Here is a 6000-nt window from a genome sequence, read left to right on the forward strand (position 1 = left end):
ATATCTGGTGAATATGGAGGTTGGGGTAACACATCCCAGCCAAGCCGCAGCAATTTTTGTCTGATTCCCAAAGCATCAAGTGCCGCAAATGAACTTTCTTATCTCCCATTTTAAAGGGTTACAGAATTATCACAGTTTATAAGAACATAAACCTTCTTCCACGAGAAGATAGCTTGAACCGTGCTCTAAATGGAGGTGGAGTCAAATCCTATTTTATGGGACTCAACCATGTTCTAAAATAAGTCGAAAGGTAAGCTGCTATAAATCGGCACGAACTCTTCGGACAATCCAATATGTAAACTTGTGTGTATGTGAAGGCGCGTGGCTTACTGGTTAAGGTATTCGGCTCATGATGGTAAGGTGATGAGTTTGATACCTGGCAGTGGATTGTGTTCTTAAGCAAGACTCTTTATTTCACGTTTCTCCGATCCACTCAGCTGACAAAATCAAGTTGTCCCTTTATTTCAAAAGGGACCAACCTTGTCACACTCTGTTATCACTCTGAATCTCCCTGAGAACTACGTTAAGTGCGAGTGTGTCTGTAAAGCACTCAGCCGCTTGCACATTCATTTCACGAGCAAGCTGTTAAGTCGAAAGGTAAGCTACCATAAATAGGCACGAACTTTCCGGACAACCCAATATATATAAATGTTACAACATAAGTAGATATGCATGTGCATGTATAAATATGTATGTGCATTAATGCAAATGTATATACGTTAATATACCTTTCTGAATACACGTGTCGACCAAAAGTGAATGACAAACCTTCTGGGGGTCTGCAAAACCACTGCACAGCATTTAAACAAGAACAACAACACCAGCACAAATATATCAGATACAGTAAAGCATGGGAAGCGGACGTTAAACGATGATGATAATGATGATGATCATCATCATTTAGTGTCCGCTTTCCATGCTAACATGGGTTGGACGGGTCAACTAGCCAGAAAGCTGCACCAGGCCCAGTCTGATCTGGCAATGTTTCTACAGCAAGATACCCTTCCTAACGCCAACTACTCCATGAGTGTAGTGGGTGCTTTTTACATGCAACCGGCACAGGTGCCAGACGAGGCTGGCAAACAGCCACAATCGGATGGTGCTTTTTATATGCCACCGGCACGGGGGCCAGGCGAGGCTGGCAACAGCCACGATCAGATGGTGCTTTTTACGTGCCACCAGCACGGGGCCAGGCGGGGCGGCGCTGGCAATGGCCACGTTTGGATGGTTCTCTTACGATGATGATGAATAACCCCACCAAAAAAAAATTAGAGTGATACTCTCTGGAATGGATGACATCTTTCTTATTACCATCATTTCATCATTAAACGTCCGTTTTCCATGCTAGCATGGGTTGGACGGTTCAACCGGGGTCTGGTAAGGCATGGAGGCTGCACCAGGCTCCAGTCTGGTTTGGCAGTGTTTTTACAGCTGGATGCTCTTCCTAACGTCAACCACTCCGTTTTTTACATGCCACCGGCACAGGGGCCAGAGGAGGCTGGCAAACGGCCATGATTGGTTGGTGCTTTTACGTGTCACCGACATGGATGCCAGTCAGGTGGCGCTGGCATCTTCCACATTTGGACGGTGCTTTTTATATGTCATCGGTACAGGTGTCTTAACTACAATTTCCATTTGATTTTTATTTTGATGTTGATGTTGACGTACTTGAGTCAATAGGTCTCAAAAACAGAAATCGATCACTTTAGATCACAGATAACTGAAAAACACAAATTAGAATTGTGTTCCTTCTTTTGGAAATGTCATAAGTGACATATCTAATTAATCATTAAACGAGATAAGGTTTTATTTAAGGAAAAGATATGGAAAAATTGCATCAAACTTTTGAAGCTGAAATCAGTGAAACCAGGTCTGGGTCAGTTGAATATGACTTCTTTCCTATGCTGAAAAGCTCAAAAAAGTATATAGGCTGTGTGGTAAGTAGCTTGCTTACCAACCACATGGTTCTGGGTTCAGTCCCACTGCATGGCACCTTGGGCAAGTGTCTTCTACTTTAGCTCCAGACTGACTACAGCCTTGTGAGTGGATTTGGTAGACAGAAACTGAAAGAAGCCTGTCGTATATATATATATATGACGAAAGGTGTGTGTGTATGTGTGTCCAACCATTAGCTTGATCCCACGTAAAATCAATATTTTTCATCTGATTTCATTCATGCTTGGCAAATACATCCCTTATGTTCCACAGAAGGTTCTACACTCTTTAGATTTGTCACTTATGGAATAATATGAAGTAATGGGGCATCTAGGTTCAGAAAGTCAGAAAAACCTTCTATAGTGACTATTGTTGACAAGGGGGGTAACTCTTTGCGAAGTAACATTCAGAAAATTATTGTCTCCCTTATACAAGTAGGTGCATGTGTGTGTGTGTGTGTGTGTGGCCTCATTCTCAGACGACAATTGTACAACATCCACAAACTCAAACAGTGGGTTGACCTGTAAGTGGACATCCATTATGCTAGAAGAAGATCTGCTATGATCTTACCACTAAGAAAGGAATGTTCTCAAGAAAATTTAGCAAACGCCAGAATGCAAGCGAGCAAGACAAATGAAAAGATAGAAAATATAGATTAATCACAAACCAGGTTTCGTTGTTAACGCTTACATAATCATTTACGTAATTATCCGCAACTCATCAGTGTGATAGTCTTTGCAAATATAATTTGAAGAACTATATACAAAACATCCGCATGAGATCGAACATGTATACAGTTCTACCAATTACAATTGGGGTGACATTTCGAAAGTCTTCATTTTAGCGCGCCAAACTACCGGAAATAATTCCGCAGAAAATAATTCTCTGCAGTAAAATTTTACCAGTTAGAGAACATAGATATTTAAATTTAAATTTAAAATAATAAGGGATAAAAATTGAATATTAATTTGATGAACATCAATTTAAAACCAGTGGTCTAGCACATTGAAAAATCTGAAGTTTCAGAAAAAATTATATTACATACATATAACGGGGATGACCACTGAGTGGACATCCATTATGCTAGAAGAAGATCCACTATGGTCTTACCACTAAGAAAGGAATGTTCTCAAGAAAACGCCAGAATGCAAGTGAGCAAGACAAATGAAAAGATACAAAATATAGATTAATCACGAACCAGATTTCGTTGTTATATATGCATGTATATATATATATCATCATCATCATCATCATTGTTTAACATCCGCTTTCCATGCTAGCATGGGTTGGATGGTTCAATTGGGGTCTGGGAAGACAGAAGGCTGCACCAGGTCAGTCAGATCTGGTAGTGTTTCTACGGCTGGATGCCCTTGTAGTGGATGCTTTTTATGTGCCACCGACACAAGTGCCAGGGGAGTCTTGCGACAGTTTCTGTCTAAGAATTTGCTTACAAGGCTCATTAGTCAACCTGGAGTTGTAGTAGAAGACACCTGCCCAAGGTGCCACTTGGGTGGGAAGGGTGAACACGCAAAAAAAACACACAGTGTTGCAAAGAAAGCTTCTTTACCACACCCATTTCTGCCCTAGTCCAACTGTTTATTAATTCTACCAATGTATCAGCCCACTGCCACCACCACCACTACCATGCTGCGACCATAACCACTACTGCAACCACCACCGCTACCACCACCATCACCACTTGTTACTGTTGTTGTAAATTGATAACAATAAAGAGCAAGCTTAGCAGTGATAAATCTTTTGCCCAGGAACAGTCTGTTACATCACACTGAAGATAATTTCTTGATTGCATTGCAGTTACACGTGACTCGTGTCAATGGCAGGCACGTCCACCCCCCACCCCCACCCCCCCGGGGATCAAGGGAGGGCAGTGCCTGTGACCTTCTTCGAGCGATAAAATGTGACCGATATAATTCTGGAGGCAACGGCTGATGTGCTTCGGCTGTAGACCTGCTTGGTTAGTGATGACAGCGACAATAACAACAACAGCCACAACACCAGCTACAACAAACACAACAATATCAACAATAACAACAACAATCATAACAACAACAAGAACAACAACAACACCAGCAACAACAGCCGTCCAAGAATTTGGACCTGGAGATCTCCATTTCCAGTGACTTCGAGGGGCCACCTCCCAATGGTGTCGGGTGTCGAGGAAGAGCCCTCGACTACAACAAGACGACCAAAGTTTTTTTTTTTGTTTTCCAAGGTCTGGGGTCTCCCGCCCCTAAGCCCTACACCATCCCCTAATCACCCTTACCCGTCTTGTTGCTTAACAACAACAACAACAATAGCTACAACAAACATGACAATATCAACAGTAACGACAATCATAACAACAAGCATAACAACAACAATAACAACAACAACAAACTTCCTGACAACAACAGTGATCATAATGATACCTACAACAGCAAACATAACAACACTAATAATTAAAATAAATAGATGTGCCCTTTTAAAGCCTAGCCAGGTTCATGGGCCCGGTTTCCCGGTTTCTCATCATCGTCATCATCAGCGTTGTCGCCATCGTTTAACGTCCGCTTTCCATGCTAGCATGGGTTGGACGGTTCGACCGGGGATCTGGGAGCCAGAAGGCTGCACCAGGCTCCAGTCTGATCTGGCAGTGTTTCTACAGCTGGATGCCCTTCCTAACGCCAACCACTCTATGAGTGTAGTGGGTGCTTTTTATGTGCCACTGGCACAGGTGCCAAACGAGGCTGGCAATGGCCACGATCGGATTGGTGCTTTTTAAGTGCCACCGGCACGGAAGCCTGTCAAGGTGGCGCTGGCATCAGCCACATTCGGATGGTGCTTTTTACGTGCCACTGGCACGGAAGTCAGTCAAGGCGGCGCTGGCATCGGCCACGTTCGGATGGTGCTTTTTATGTGCCACCGGCACGGAAGTCAGTCAAGGCGGCGCTGGCATCAGCCACGTTCGGATGGTGCTTTTTATGTACACGGAAGCCAGTCAAGGCGGCGCTGGGCTCGGCCACCTTCGGATGGTGCTTTTTATGTGCCACTGGCACGAAAGCCAGTCTAGGCGGTACTGGCATCGGCCATGTTCGGATAGCGCTTTTTATGTGCCACCAGCTCAGGGATCACAGCTGTAGCTTCCAATGATTTTTGATGTTGCTGTACTTGACTCAATGGATCTCCTCAAGCACAGGGTCGAAACGGTGTTTCTTTACTTGCTACCTGCACAGGAGTCAGTCCAGCGGCTCTGGCAACTGCCGGGTGCCAGTCATAGGATTGGTTCAATTTTGATTCTGATTTCTATGGCGTATATGTTCCCCAGCTGGACGGGACACCAGTCCATCGCAGTGTTACTCATTTTTGCCAGCTGAGTGAACTGGAGCAACGTGAAATGAAGTGTTTTGCTGAAGAACACAACACGTCACCCAGTCCAGGAATCGAAACCACAATCTTACGATCATGGTGCTGATACCCTAACCACTAAGCCACGTGCCTCCACACACTACCAATTGTGTGAAGTCAAAAGTTTTGTAATATTTCAGTAACTTTAAGATGGTAAGCTGGCAGAATCGTTAGCACACCTGGCAAAATGCTTAGTGGTATTTTGTCTTCCGCTATGTTCTGAGTTCAAATTCTGCCAAGGTCGATTTTGCCTTTCATCCTTTCAGGGTCAACAAATTAAGTACCAGTTACACACTGGGGTTGATGTGGTCGATTATCCCCCTCCCCACAAATTTCAGGCCTTATGCCTATAATAGAAAAGATTATTATTATTATCATCATTATTATTAGTAGTGATGGTGGTGGTGGTGGTGGTGGCAGTGGTGGTGGTGGTGGTAGTAGTAGTAGTAGTAGTAGTAGTAGTGGCCTTGAGGCCCCAAGAATCAGCAGCAATTTCTTCCACAGCTGCCGAAGTTCTCACCAATTATCAGAAGAGTTCTTTTGTGCTAAGATTCCAGTTTTCTTTTTTAAAATTTTATTTTATTTTACATTGGTTTTTCTTTTTCTTCCTCTCCCTCCTTTTAAGTCATTGTCAATATCTTAAACAATTATCTCGACTAATCA

This window comes from Octopus sinensis, linkage group LG28, assembly GCF_006345805.1.
Source record: "Octopus sinensis linkage group LG28, ASM634580v1, whole genome shotgun sequence".
Taxonomy (NCBI): domain Eukaryota; kingdom Metazoa; phylum Mollusca; class Cephalopoda; order Octopoda; family Octopodidae; genus Octopus; species Octopus sinensis.